Source organism: Talpa occidentalis, unplaced genomic scaffold (genome assembly GCF_014898055.3).
Source record: "Talpa occidentalis isolate TD23 unplaced genomic scaffold, MPIMG_talOcc4v2.1 talOcc4.3, whole genome shotgun sequence".
In the NCBI taxonomy this organism is placed as follows: Eukaryota; Metazoa; Chordata; class Mammalia; order Eulipotyphla; family Talpidae; genus Talpa; species Talpa occidentalis.
The window spans coordinates 133,685,081-133,701,230 of NW_023603184.1; the positions used below are offsets into that span (position 1 = coordinate 133,685,081).

At 36.5% G+C, this 16,150-nt stretch overlaps 2 protein-coding genes across 3 annotated transcripts in view; both read left to right on the plus strand.

The window, feature by feature from the left end:
• SPAG16 (sperm associated antigen 16) overlaps window positions 1–16,150 on the plus strand; it is a 696,030-nt gene that overhangs the window by 606,899 nt on the left and 72,981 nt on the right. The gene's annotated exons all lie outside the window — the stretch shown is intronic.
• VWC2L (von Willebrand factor C domain containing 2 like) overlaps window positions 12,191–16,150 on the plus strand; it is a 106,844-nt gene continuing 102,884 nt past the window's right edge. For both annotated transcript variants that reach the window (XM_037523991.2, XM_054700065.1), the window contains exon 1: window positions 12,191–12,765. The gene's annotated coding sequence lies outside the window, so the exon portion shown is untranslated. The remainder of the gene's footprint in view (window positions 12,766–16,150) is intronic.

Genomic DNA, 16,150 nt, shown 5'->3' on the forward strand with positions numbered 1-16,150 from the left:
TAAGTTGAATTATTCCAAATATATATTTTACATGGGTTTTAGTGTGTGAATCATTTCCTTTATGATGAAAATGATCATGCTTAATGATGTGAATCATATCTTTTAACAGTTATGATAAATCTCCTAAATCCAAACTGAGAATTATGAAGAGGCATCCAAATTAAAAACAAAAGAAATACCCTCCCAGGGTGTGTTATTAATTTTTAGAAATATATTATCTCTCAGTTTATGCACTTGAATACCACTTGGTAAATTCACCTGCTGCACTAATGTGTACTTTGGTCTCATGCCGAGGTAAAGATAGCTCATTATATCCTTTTAATAATTTAAATTGAAATGGCTATGGAGAGAATAATTTTCATCCTGGGTAAGTTTAGTCATATACCCAAGGTGTCCCTGGGTCTTGCTTTGAGCCCTTCATTAGTAGTGTTATTGGTATCATAGATGTTTTGTATAAGGCTACTACATTCCAGATAAGATTAGACTTCCTCTAAATAGTCAATTCTCGTAAACAGAAACAGATATATATGACTCCCTCTATGTGTCTTAGTCTGGTGGACTGTACTGATTTGACCTGTATAGATTTGGCCATCCACACAAATAATCTTTTACCACTTAATGTATAAGGAGCCCAAGGCATTGAGTTCCTGTTTGACTCATAGCAATCTACCCTTAAAATATAAGTGACTTAAACAAAAAGTCTTATACAACAGAATATCATTAGTATCCCATTTTCTTTTGGTGTTTCCATTTCTTGCTTTCTTTGAGGCAGATTTCCTAAGTTCCTATCTATTGGGACAGATCCTGCTGATAGTGTTGAAGTCAAAATAATATCTATCACAGTGAAGTAGTAAATAGAAGCAACTCTTTTAAAATCATTATTATCTGTCAAAAAAAAAGTTACTGAATATAAAAAGTCTTGACTTGAGAAAAGACAACCAATGGAACTACCTGAACAATCTCATCGCATAATTTTAGCTGAATGAACTTGAGCTAAAATGGTTCCACGTTAACAAAGTACATTTTTTAAAAATCCAAGTACGTCAAACTAAGCATGCACTTTAATAAAACTGAAATTAAAATAATAAATAAAACTGAAATTATGATCTACCAAACTAAGTGTCATTTTTAAGAAAATGAGTATCACTAATATTTAGGAATGGTACAACATACACTTGCCATTCCAACCAATAATAATATATGCACCCCTGAAAGGATCTTTGTGAATTTAAAATCACTTGTTGTTAATTTGAAGAACATTTTATCTATAGATCTTTCTCTTATTCTCTGCCAAAGAATTCCTGAGTATTAAATTACATTTCATTTATTTAGATAGTTTCATAAAACATATTAGGGCAATTTTTAGTATAGCTGAGATATGTCAACCCATAAGCTTTGTTTAAGGCTTTTAAAGAGGGCATTGCACAATTTCAGCACATAAGAGTTCCATAAATGTCAGCTATTTTGAAACACTTTTTATTATCCCTGAAAAATATCTTTAATATTATTTCATACAAAATGCCCCTCCAAATTGAATAATCTTGCATGATCTTTTTTCAATTCCACTAGCCATGATTCTTTTCCAGCTACTTTTTATTTATTTCCAAAATAAACTTCCTGAAGTTAACAAGCAAATATGAATACCACACTCAAGCTCATGGGCACTGTCAAGGAATGGCACCATGATGTTTACACTTTGTTTTGTTTTTTTAATTTAAATACATCCTGATATGTGATCCAGGTTTGTTTCTAGGTTTTTTCCTATTTTCTTTTTTGTTTTTCTATGTTATTAAATATATAGTAAATATACTCCACAATGACATAGTTGAATTGTTTACTCAGGTGTTATATTTGTATCTCAGCCTGATAACATTTTATTTATCACACTTCTATGGTTAAATGGCAAACATTCTATAATTATTGTGTAACAGATAGGTACCTTGAAAATTAGCAAACATTTGGTCAATTTATCTTATTTTAATTCTAAAAATAAGCATATAACCCTCTTCTGTTTTGGGTTATGCTTTCTTAGAAATGGAATCAGTTTTACCCCATGAGTAACATTTTTCACATGTTTGAGATATTTTTCTTCTTCATTAGTCCCATTTATGTAGTTATTTATAGATGTGTAATTTTAAAACATATATGACAGTTAGCATTAATTTTGAAGTTATACTTATTTATTTAGGATATCTAAAATTACTTTGGGAAGCCTTAAATTTAGACCTAGTTCTAACTTCAGTGTCTCCAAATTCTAAAGCATAAAGTCCTAACATTCCATTTTGAATTTGAGTTTTAATGCTTATTTAACAGCCATTAGCACAGATTCTAGAGACAGCATTTCTGGGTTTGAATCTCTGCTCTACCACTTAATGACCTGAGCACATTTTAATATCCTCTTGAATATTTTGTTGAATTTGGAAGGATAACTGCTTTAAGGATAAGTGGAGGTAGGGAAAAAGGAAATTCTAAAAAAATTAAAAAACATAATGTAGGCACGAGCAATAAGTGGTCAGGACATCCAGGGAGAATTTGACTAAGTCAGAGGATGCACATGTTGGGATGAGTTAGGAAATGGTAGTTAGTTTGGTTGGATTCACATTATGGAAGGCCCTGAACATCACAAAAAAGAGCAGAAGAGTGTCACAATGACAACTGTTTTTTTAAAATAGAGATATTCATGATGGGGAAAGAAGAATAAACAATGAATATCAATATAGCAAGAAGGTATTTTCCTTGTTGTCTTAATGGGTAGGGAAGAAGGTTAAACAGAATATCATCAGGTAAAAGAACAGAAGGATCTGGAACAGTGTACGAAGACTTCAATGGAAGAATGACCTCAATGGGGGCCATCGCTTCCTTTGCCACCATTTCTAGTTTCATCTGTTTTCTTCTCACTGTTTCCAGTAACCAGAAAGGAATTAAAAGCTGAGTGAGGGAAACTTCAGTAAATGTTCAGGGACTATTAGGATTGGAGCCAACAGGGCTAGGGTGATACTATCTACAAGTCCTTTTGTGCAAACCCAAAGACTCCAACCCTATACCATGTATTCTTTCCACCTGTGAACATTTCTGAAAACTAATTATGCTGTTGAATGTTTGAATAGGTTATTTACTATTAAACACATTAAACTGATTTAGAGATTTTATTTCCTATTGTTGGTTCAGTTGTCATGACCTCATTTTAAAAAATTTAAAATGTTCTATGTTGCCCTCCAAATGGAACAAAAGCATGAGTGATTGTATCTCAAATATATAGGAGACAGTGTGACTAGTTTGAGGTGAATACTATTTTTTTCATTTTGCCAAATCATGCATAAATATCTCTCTTACTGGCTTTGACTGTTCCAATATGGAAATATGCTTTTAAAGGAAGTGCAGAATCCTGGCTTCTAATCCAATGATAATAGTGAATGAAAAAATTGGAAATATCTGGTCATTTATCTGCACCAGCTTGTTTTGTTTATGGAGCATTAATAACAAAGATGTGATTGTGCTGATTCTGTAGCCTTCTGTATAACCAGCTTCTTTATTATACTAGCTTTGGTCACCTTGGTGACCGTATTCCCTTATGACCTTTTTATATTTTTAAAGATTTTCTTTCCAGTTTATGAATCCCAAGTGCCTTAATGAGTGCCTCTGTAGGTAGCCTATTGTGCAAAGTTGTAATAAAGTGAAACAGTGCACTAGAAATGCAACACAACAGTAATCCTATTATCAAAGGCAGCCAACATCAGAGATGACATAAAGAGCTGTTTGAGCGAGATGGGAGGATGTCACAGCCCATCCGTGGGTTGCTGAACAAAAAAATTCTCTTAACCTCCTCAGCGGGCAGCTGACTTTTGGGTCCTAACTTTCATTTAGGGATGGAGCCCCCTTTTTTTTTATAATGTTACTGTTCAGTGATGAACGGTTACTCTTGACATCTTTGTCACTAGCACCTTTTCTTAACAAAGATCAATAATGTAAGTTGGAGATAGTGTGAAGAAATTTCCTCTCTGTCCCCCTACTTTTGAAGCCCTGAGATTTAAATAGGAGGTCTTCTTAAGGAAATATGTCCTATATTAACTTATGTAACTCTAAACCAGATTTCTAGATCTTCAATCTTAAATAAATCAACATGTTTTCTTTCTTTTTTCAACTGGGATATTTCATCTCAGGATTCTACTAGTGCCACGTGATACAAATCCCCATATACTAATCCTCATCCAGTACTTCAAAAGCAGATGATAACCTGTCCACATCTTGACATTCACATTGTCTCTGCTGTATCCAGCACTTCACCAAATGATAGGTAGGCCTGAGCTTATCAACACTGGGCAGAGAACACTGTGAGCCAAGTCAGTTAATTAAAAAAAATACTCAATTTTGGATTAAAATCAATACTTTATGCTATAGGTACAGATAAATACCATACCACGAAAAGTAGAAAATGCTTAAAGGATATCCCTTGTTAGAAACAACCCAGCTTGTAGCATCTGCTGCTGAATCCCAGATGAGAATTGTGGGTATTTTGCACTCTAGAAGTTAGGACCCCATTGAAGATAATCATGACTTAGTTAAGAAAAACACATCCCAGAGTGTTCAATTTTCTGATCAAGGTCACACAGAGGCTTTGTATCAACATAAGGACAAGAATTCAAGACTTCTGACTTCCAGCCCAGTGTTCTTTCCACTTCATTTTACTGCCACAAGTACAAGTCATTAACATCAACATAAAAAGTAATTTGAGCACATGCTCCATTGAAAACAGACTGTTATAATATCAAAGATGATCCAACTCCAGAAATGTAGCCATCACAGTGTGAACTGAGGGATGGTTCTCCCAAGTGAAGTGAGCACACTCTTGAATCATTCTCCCTCTTGAGAGATGCCTAACAATCACTTAATAAAAATTCCCAAAGACATATCATTAAATAGCTAAAACAGTTTGGATGCCTAGTCTGCAAGTATCCTGGCATTTATTTCTAAAAGTGATGTAAGTAACAAGGAGTTAATCCATTCATAGAATTGTAGACCAGGGGTTTGGAAGTTCCAGAATTCATTAAGACATCAATTTCACAATGTCAAGATTTTCATTCTCTTTGATCCTATTGACTTTGCTTTTTCAGTCAACTATGTTTCCTGGCATTATTTCCAGCAACAGACAGGGAAATTTGACTAATTTCTGCTGGTGTCCTTTTTTCAGAGTAGAGGAAAACCTTCCCAGTCACTCTCCCCATTAGATTTTCCTTTACAGCACATTAGTCAGAATTATATCACATGTCCTTGTCTAAACCAATAATTGTCAAGAAAATGGAATTATTAAATTGACTTAGAGTAATCAACCTTCAGTTCCCCTGAAGCACAAAACCTCCAGTATCTGGACAAAATCAGAGTTCTGTTAGCAAAGAAGAATTAGAAAGGATTTGAAGGAGGATGGGAATTGATTCGTATATAATTTCTTAATTACTAGGCATGTGTTTCTTTTAGAAATATTTAGGATATAAGGCATCAAAATTCAAGGTTCATCAGTATCTGACAGGTTCCTACTACTTGTGACAAATCTGAGAACATCTGTTGCATGCAGCAACCTGGCACTAGAGAATATGTGCTTCTGTGCCAATTATGACTGGTATACTAAGAAGAATCATTATTCTACTCATAGAAGCAGGAAACACTTCAAAAACACATTGGGTCTAAGCATAATGCAAGATTTGTTTCATTTCCCTGTCCCCACTCCCAAATAATCTCACTGACTCTCAGAAATTGTACTTTGAAGAGGTGTATGAACTTTTTAACAATCGGGCTCCACAGCAACTTGGAATTTACTAATATAGCAGGATGGTGCTTTTTTTTTTTTAAGATCTGAAAACGTACAAAGATGAGAAGAGGCACTGAATAGACTCAGTTGGCAGAGAGTTCTGGATATAGGTGTTGGCAGAACCCAGCCTGAAGCAGAGCTAGGTCTGAGGTGAGGAGCTGGATAAATTATGAACAAACAAAAGATACCACCCACTCTTCTGTTATCTTTACTTCAAAAACTTGCTTTTTACATTGACTCTTCTAAAGTGCTCTCATTACATTGCTGGAAACCTTAAAGTGGACATATTACCTTAATCCACTTCTGATACAAGGCTAGTTCTGAGAATTTGTTCAGGATGAACAATTTCTTCCCCTCTTGCTCCCAGTTATGCTTCAAACAGAGATGAGATCTCAAAGGTGGGGGGTCAGTTTAGATTTTGAAGAGTTCCTTTATGTTAGGATAAATTATTTTTATTCTAGACTAACACCTAAGTAATCCAGAGAATGTGGTTAAACAGTGTTGTACAAGACTGAAAACTAGGTTTCAGTGAGAATAGAACATGGAATGATATTAAAGGTCTGCAATGTTAGTGAAATGCAGCGTAATTCAAACAGAAGTAAGAAAATCCAAAACCAAGGAAACAGACAGGAGGAGTCATTACAACTGAATAACAACAGGAGGTCTATGTGTGGGAAACTGGGTGGAAGCAGAAAGGAGTGGTAGAAGTTGACCCTAGTAGCTAAATCTGGATGACAAAGACAATGACAAAAATGAAGCTGTGTATTTCTAGGGAAAAAAAATAATTTATCATTTTGTTTTCCCTTAACCTCAATAATTCTTTGGAAGGTTTAGTCATCAATAAATTGCTGTTAATATATTTCTGAAGTTACAACATAGAAATGATAAGTTAACAGTGAAGCTTAATTTTGTACATCATTTTTCAGGACATATATATTTTTAAGATACGTTCACCTTTATCACAGAGTTTTTCATTTTTGCCACACACCTTGAAATGTTTGTCTCATGCCATGAAATTACAGACAGGATGCAGGCCCAAGAGAAGCTGGTCCATCTACCTCGGTCTACCAATAGTGACATAGCTTTCCAAATACCAAATGATGCAACCCTGTCAGTCTCTCCAGTCATAGATCTAAACTACTTTCCTCTATCCCAACCCCAAATTTCTCTGTCCAGCCTTAGCTAATCTCTTCATTGCTCATTGCTATACACTTTCCTCAAATCCTTTGCTGAAAATTTTTCTTTTACTTCTACTTTTCCTAGCCAGTCCCGCTCATTAAGTTTTCAGTTTAGGGGCCTCCCTGGTGGCATAAGGGGTTAAGTGTCAGCGGTATGAAGCTATCTGCAGCCACTGCAGCATGAGTTTGATCTCCAGCCAGGGAGGTACCCACATGGCGCAGCAGATCTCTCCTGACTCACCTGCTGCTCCCTTTAGCAGTGTATTGCAGTCAATCTGTCTTTTCTGTTCCCCACTCTGTCTCTGGTGAATCTTCTCACCCCTGCACCTCTGGCCTGCACCCCAGCTTTTTATGCATAAATAATCTTTTAAAAAAAAAATCCCCAAGCAATTAAAAAATAAAAGTTTTCAGTTTAGTCATACTTTTCCAGAACTCCCTGTACTCCCACATATGGGCCTAAGGGCCCTAGTTATACCCATCACACAGCAGCCTCCCTTCACATAACATGCATCAATCTCTTTTTCTCTTTGCCTGCACTCCTTTGTTGTTAACCATACTCTAATGAGTTCTACCCTGCTCAGTAGATTTAATTGATCTAGCTTTCAAATTGTTTTAATTTACTTAAAACCACTACATAGTAAAAAATGTAAATGTCATGAGTTGTAAATATTTATCCAGATTGCTTTAGGCCATTTACTTTGTAGATTACATTAGCTGCTTTTATCTGTGTTTCTGTAAGACTGTTGTTATTTTATTTCAACCTTCCCAATGTATTGCTGACTATTAAGTTTTGGAAGTTACACCTGTTATTTGCAAACAAAGGTATTCAGAGTTGTGTAAAGGAATAGCTAACATCCTCCTGTACCGTTTACAAACCCAGCTGTTATGAGTGAATAAGAGATAATTTTGTGGATTTTCTTGCATGTTTTTACTCTGTAGTGTACATATTATCACGTTAATTTGTAATTATTTGCTTGTGGTCTATCTTATACTCTTCCAATGATTCTCAACCCTGTTTACGATTAGAATCACTTAAGGGCCTTTTTCAAGAAATTCAAATATGCTGACATCCCCTTCCCTAGTTCTGATTTTTGGGGTCAGAGGTGAAAAATCTGCATTTTAAATGTCACACATTTTAAAAATCACCAAGTGTCACTGATATCTGATTTATGGGTGTATCCCCATGCCTGCTTCTCATCTTGAAGTCTTCTAGAAAACAGTACCCAAGTTTGTTGAATAAACCCATTAATTTGTCTTTAAAGAGAAAAAACTGCCTAGATTAACCAAAATGGAGAAAATGCAGATCTCTTATTTCTGATTTGCTTATAGAAATACCTCACCTTATGGGAAAAAAAAAAAAATCACATAAAAATGTATCACAATATATGTCCAAAAATAATTTACATTTTTGTATAAGTTTTATAGAAAGTTGGAATGTATTTTGGATAGGGGAGCATTGGCACTAAAAAAAAAAAAAAAAAAAAAACCTAAATTATAAATTTCAGTGAATTTTTCAAATATAATTAAAATACAATTTAAACATTAGCCCTTCCATTTTATCACCAGAAAAGTACCAGTCACTCTTTATAAAATTTAAAATTACTCAATGAATTACTTCTCCTGGGAAAAAGGTGAGTTGGTGGTCAGCATTCTGTTCCCAGTATGTCTCTGGTGAATCCTCTCACCCCCACCCCACACCTGGCCTGTACCCCAGTTTATGCATAAATAAATCTTTAAAATAAAAAAAAAAAAATAGTGAGAATTACTTCAATTGGGAAAAAGGTGGGTTGGTGGTAAGCCATGCCCTAGGGCACTCTCACTGTGCTCACAATGACAACTTGCATACACAGCCTGGAGCCAAACTACTCCCAGGTAGCCCCTAGGGACCCAGCACTCCAGAGGACCAAGCCCACAGCCCTAGTTTTGTTTCAAATTTCAGCACAGGAAGTCTCCACAAACCCTGTTACTGCCTGATATAAGAACTCATTTTTCAAAAAACTAAAACTATGGAGTCTTTCTTGGGAACCCAGTCTATTATTTTTAGCTCTTTCATCTAAGAGAATTTATAGAGCGCTTTGTTACTTATCCTTGACTGCTGTTTCTTGATTATTTGTTGAAGGGAATCTGCCCTGTTGAGGGTGGCTGTTGATATTGTTTATTTAGCATCTGTCCTGCGGCTTTATCCTAAAATAAAAAGCTTGTGCTTTCGTCTGTATTCTCATCTTCTCCCCACCCCACTGAGCTTTAGATTGCTTTTAAAGGGTGATCTGGCAACCCCTGTGTGCAATGATATTAAAAAACACACTTTCCTCATTTATTTGTGGGATTTTTAGTCTAAAGAATATCATTTAAATGGATTACACTTGTGCTTAAGAATTTATATCTCTATAAAAGGATAAAGGGATATCCAGATCAAGTACTAGGTCATATTTACCTTAAGAAGGAAATTTGGGCCTATTTTAACAACTTGGGATGAGTAGAGAAGTAAGTAGATCAAACTGCTGTTTTTTGAACTCCCACCTGGCCACCCCTAAATGTATTAAATCATGAAGTTTCTCCCCATGGAAAGTTAAATAGCAGGTGTAGTACTTAATGAACTGCAGCAACTTGAGCTTATTGGTGTGGCAAATAGATTGTGATATTCATTTCCAATTAAAGTTCTTTTGCAAAGATCAATGAAGCACATTTTCACAAATTGAATCACACTAGACTAATAAACAAAATTCTCCCATCTCCATTGATGGCAAATTATTATTTCCTTAACATTTAAAATCCCATCATGCTAATAATTGCAAGATGCAGGCACCAGGAAAGATCAAATATTTATTTACTCATGTGTTTCTGTTTTACTTCTAATTTTATAAGAAAGGTAAGGTACGTTAACTAATATTTGTAAGTAAGCTGTGTAGGAATAATTTTACAAAGTTGAATATTTTTGGTCTTTGATATATAAGCATTTTTGTTTACTAACTAACATGTTTGTTCTAATGATTAAAAGGTCTGATCTTTGGTAAATTAGAAAAAGAATCTGCTGTAGAGTAACCTTTAATTAATGAATGCAAGGTATACATTTACATGAGAAACAATGGGGGTTTGTGAGAAAAGGAAAATAGCTCAGGACTTTGCCTTTCGAATCACTGAGTTGTGTCAGAAAAATTAAAATGTTAATTTAGCAATCTTAAATGTCACTAGTTTGTTCAAAGAATGCACAAATGTTATGATATTCATTTTCAAGGACCTTCCCACCTTTCACCTTCCTTATTATTTCCTTCAAAGTATACTTTTGAAGAAATGTTACACATTTGCATAGTTTTCATTTTTAAGTTTTCAGTGTCTCGGTATTGATGCAGGAAAACAAAATGAGACATCTCTGAAGCAAAGGGTAACATTCAAACACGACTTTGATTTTCTCAGCGAAAGGGACTATTTGTGAGATAAGCCCATGCAAGATTTCCCCTCTGAGGAAATCCTAGGACTTGAGATTACTTTCCAAGCCATGGCCCACTACTTTAAAAGATGTTTTCCAGTAATTCATAGGATGATCTGTATCTTGTGAACATTTCTAGCAGGAAGAGGGCTTATCAGTGCCAGGTGGAGTGACATTTTGGTAATTTGCCAAGCCTTTTATATGAGGCCCACCCTAAGTGGGGGGGGAGGGGAAAAACTTAAGGAAAATGTTAAGAACTGTTAAGAAAAATGTAAAGAAATATTCTTCTTTGATATTCCACCCTCCACTTTCTCCTCGTCTACTAACTCCACACTTGTCTTGAGTAACTCATCCTCTCACCTTCCTACTTTTGGATTTTATGGGAGTTTTGCAGCCATCCTGTACCAGGGAAGGTTCCCTGTTACAATCCCAGGCCGGGTAAATGCATTGTTGATTCTCACAGATGAAAAGATAATTTTGGAACCTTCGGTTTTTAACAGGCCTTTGATGCTGAATGAGGGGACAGACCAGCTTTCTCTCTCAGCATTTCTCTGGCATTCCCCTGTCTTTCAATCTCATAGCCCCTCGCCCTTCAGCACAGATGTCCCCCTTACTTATGCCCATGCCCCGTGCTCTCTGGCCCAGGTGTCCACAATCACCAGAGGGTTCCAAGCCTAGGAAGGAGTAAAAAGCCTGATTTTTCACTTAATTACCCTACAAAAGTAAAAATTACTGTGGGTGCTTATCACATATTTTGAAAAGGACTAAACACATACATAAACATGTACACGCATGCATCTTCGTTTCATAGGAGAAAACTAGTAATAGGAAACTCAGTATCAGAATAAACTACATTTTATTAATTAGCCTTACACACTTACAAATTATTTTTTTTCATTTTGTCTCACACTGGTGACCCTTATCATCCGTGAACATAAGCCTGAAGTTCCATCTTAACTTTTCAAAATGCAATGTGCCTACTAATTACCAGCACACAGGATTTGGTCCGGCTGGGTGTGGCCTGATATTAGGATTTCTAACAAGCTACCAGGTGATAATTTACCTGCTGATCTGTGGCCCACACTTTGAATATCAAGGAACAAAGCAGGCCCCTCCCCCACACAAGAGTTAATATTTAAACTCAAAGGTATTGTCCTTTCTAGAACTTTTGAGGTAGGGAAGTAAGGTGTATTACAATGAAAATCTTTAAATACCCAAAGAAATGAATCTATAAACATGTTGTAATTAGGGAATCATTGTGGGGGAATGTTAACTTCAACTTCTTAAACGTTTTGCTTACAGATTATTTTGTGTTTGGGTCACATTGTACAACATTAAGTATCATCTCTCTTATTCTATTTGGAAAATGTCCTTACCACAAATGATGAGTCGCACTGGTGGCTTGGCTTCCAATTCTTTTTATCATATCAGCATATTGAAACAAAAGCAGGAAGAGAAACATCTACAATACTTTATAATTTTCCTAAGTTCTTGCAGCAATGAAACTGTTTCCATTAACTCGAAGATCCTGCCTTTTTCTCTCAAAGTAATCTCAGCATCCATGTCTAAAATAAGTGCATTTGGCTGAATGACTCTGTAGGGGCAGGAATGGGCACTGAGCAGGTTTTTGGATCCAGCAGACCAGGTAAAGGAGGAGAGAGTCCTTGGAGTCCTCAGTGGCTTTTGCAGGCTTTTATTGGGATTTACCAGGCACATGGCAGGCAGGGGTGCTGGGGAGCCAGGAGGCTGGCAGGCCTCCCAGCCCCCAGCAAGTCTTCACTCTATCTAGGCTCTCTGGCATTCTCTGCTTCTCTTGTGGTTCTTCTCGTTCACTCTTCTTCTCTCAGCTTCTCTGCTCCTGCTGGCGTCCCCGTGACGCCGCCCTTAAAAGCCCAGGTGTACCCACTTCAGGCGCCCGCCATCAGGCATGCATTCAGGACCACAGGGTTCCCTCATCTATCCTAATGGCGGGAGGGCAGAAAAACCTGATACTTTTACCTTACCTACAGACTCCCACACCCCCAAATAAGAAGCAGCATACATGACCTAGAACCTGTGAATGTGATTTTATTTGGACAAGGGTTTTTTTTTTTTTATATGTAATTAAGTTAAGGAGCTGGAGAGCAGCCTGGATCACACAGGTGATCCCTATAGCCCATTAACAAGCGTCCTTATAAAAGAAAGAAGATGCCCAGAGGAGGAAGCAAGGTGAAGACCACGGAGGTGAAGCCTAGCACGACTGATGCAGCCACAGGTCGTGACTGCTAGCAATGACCAAAGATAGAAAAAGCCCTCAAGCCTCCTGGGCGAGAATGACCCTGCTGGCACCTGCTTTCAGACTTCTGACCTTCAGAACCGTGAGTGAATCCATTTTTGTTGTTATAAGCCACCAAGTTTATAGCAATTTATTATGGCGTCCACAGATAATACAGTATGCAAAAAGTAAATAATTCATAGAATGGTTGACTAAGTGAAGGGCAGATATTAAAAATTTAATCTTAAATTAATAAAAGTATTGCAGAATGTTCAGAGAGATGAAGTAACTTGCCTGCCTTTGCTCAGCCAAGCATGATAAAAAATGAGTGTCAATTTTCACAAACATGAATTTCATACCCCAGCGTTGATATACAAAGGGTATACAAAGGCGTACAATATTTGAAAAGTTGTTAAATGATTATAAACTGTCTATAGAAGGTAAATGTTTGGTGAAAATACTGAATATTTTAGGACAGTGCTCTCAAAGAAGACAAACCATTTTTATAAATACCCTGTGACATTTAGTTTATGAAAGTTGAGAATTATGTTTCTATTATCTATTGTGTCTATTATCTAACGTTTGTGAGATATCCCTGCTCCTGATCAATTCAACTGAATTACTAGCGACTCTGAATACATGATAAAAAGTGAAAGCAATCAAAATAAAAGTCTGTTGGAAGGCAGATAAGGGTTTGAATCATGGTTTTACCATCTAGGGACAATAAGGCTTTGGTCAGGTATTTTAACCTCTCTCTGCCTCAGTTTCCCAGGAGTGAAAATGATATTTTAGGAAGTGTTAATACTTTGGAAAGGGATAATATTTTGAGGTAAAAAGCACAGACCCTGATGTGTTGTGGCCATGAATATCTGGTGTCTGGCACATAGTAGGAGTTCAATCAGTATTTGTTGATTTGTAAGCCTGTTGTTGGACTAAAATAAGACATTTTCACTCTTTTGATTGTGCTTTAAAAATATCTTAATTGTATCTTTTTAAACTACAATTCAAACTATTGACTTTGCTTGTGAAGTCATATAGAGTAAAAATTCAGTAGAAAGAGAAGAGGTAATTTCTTTGGTATTTACATGTTTTCTTGGTCATGAGACTTTCAAAGACCTGCTGTTTGGAAAGGCTGCCTTTCCTTGAGAGGAAGAAGGTAAAATATGATACAGACTTTCCCCCCTTAAGTGTTCCTTTTTGAAATTGAATTCTCCCTTCTGATTGAAAAGTCTGGAATTTGTTGGCTCATAAGGGATTTTGGAAAAGGCCCATCTGCTTCATCAGTCACTTGTCTGTTTGATACTAGAGCATCAGCAGGGTGGGTTTCAGATCATGGAATGAAGGATCTGACAATTAATTTGGTGTCCTCTATGTGCATGTTCCTGGAGACTATGGTAGGAGCAGGCATAAATAAAAAATAAAGAAGCTATTTATCCAGGTGAGATTCGATTTCACTCTGAACTTGTGTTATATATAGCAGTCTATGAAAACGAGTATAGGCATTAATTGATAATGTGTAAGAGTCACTAAGAAAAGCTAGGTTGAAGGACTTCACGTTCAATACAGGAGCACTTTGGACCCTCAAGCTCCCACAATTCTCTTGCATGAAGTTACCACAAAATGTGAATTGTACATTTGGGCAGTTCAGTTGGATACGTGTGCATTATTATCTGATAGCTCAATTTACATTTTTAAAAATCTGTTTTGTAAAACTTGAAAGTTAAACTCATGGTTTTAATCAGAATTTCTAATTTCTCCTTTGGTGTCATTGTTCAAATCCACTTTTGAATGGTATTTTATGTTGTAGCTTCTTTATGAGAACTTCATGAAAAAAAAATGTGAAAGTTAACATTCATTGATTTGTTAGTTTTCAGAAACTGGTGAAAGCACTTTATATCTGTGTGTGTTTAAGTTTGAAGTGGTTATTCAAAAAACTAGCCTAAGTCTTCATTACATAGATAAGGAAACCAAGGAAAATGAAGCTGTTATTTGCCCAGTCAAGGACACCAAGATGGTTAGAAATGTATCAATGTAGAATCACATCTTTATGACAGAAGAGCAATAACAAATCTGTGATGCAGAAACAAAGGTTTCTCATTCCATTCTATGTGAAGCAGAATTGTGCAAAGAACAAAGCTGCCTTTGAAGCGAGGATTGCTCCTTCTAAAATCAACTCTGTGGGGTGCAGAATATGACACGATGGAGTCAACATTGCTGAAAATAAAGTTCAAAAGCTCTAAAATTATATACAGTCCTCTGGTGCCAATCCTTAAAAAAAAAAATCATTATTTTTATGCATATTCCTAAATTGTCTTCATTAGCTTCTCTTTGATACTTTTGGCCAGGTTAACCTTCAATATTCTTTTATTCTACATAGGTTCATCAAACAGCTAAATAGATAGACCAAAAAGCAGTATTTTCTGTGCTAAGGAAGCAGCAATTCAAAAGTTTAAAAAAAAATGCAAATTGAAGTTCCTGGCTGTTTGTATATATCCCCTACATTACTTGGTAAAATACTGCCTTTAAGAAAAGATTGAAAAGGAAGTTTTAGATTGTGGCATTTCTCTTTGCTTGTTGGTTCCTGCTGAAGTCCTGCTTTCAGGTAGGATTTGTTTCCTCTCGCCTTCCTTAGAGTACATACATCAATGCAACACTGGCCTTCAGTGGTATCAGAGCTTGCTGAAATATCACACAACTATAAAAAACTGCTGTGAGCAAAGGTCCCAACTCTGGCCCCATGTTATCAATGAGATGTCAGTTTGAAAGTCCAGGTATGTTGGGCTGATCAAGACTAAAGGAAGGGAAGACAAATGAAAGAGGCAGGAAAAGGACAATGAAAATAAAGTTTATGGGACAAGACCAGCTAGATCTTTTAGCTCCATGGGGATAGAGTTGAAGATAAATTAGAAACATGGAAATGTTATGAGAAAATGAAAGGGTACTGCCTTATGCCAGGTTTCCCAAAAATACTGCTGAGAGGGAGGTAATTGGAAAGTGCTCTTGGAACACTTGAAGAGAATGAGAGAAAGAAATTGGGAAGAGGGAGAAGCTGGCAAAAGAAGCCTCAGTGGATCCTGAGTGGTCATACTGGAGTGGTCATACTGAGTTGTCTAAAGTCAAAGCAAGGGGTTAGGGCTTTTGACACTCCCCTCAACCCCCAAATCATCTAGCTATTCTGTGCTAACTGGGTTTAGAAAAGGGGGCAAAACAATGAGCAAGGCAACCTTAGGTGAGAGCGATGCCTGGAGCTGAATGGTCCCAGCTTTGGGCCATAAAGAGCCAATACACGCAAGTTGGGGAAATAAGTGTGTTGACTCTGAGCAGGGGTGTGGTTGGGGCATGAGGGCAACTCTTAGAGCTCAGCCCTGTGCTTCTCAGATTTACTTGCCTCGCCTCATAAATTCACCCCAACTGAGAACAGTTCTTCAGAGTTTTCCAAGAGAAAACTCTGCTGGTCTCTTTGCAAGAGAAACTTACAAGAGCAAAAT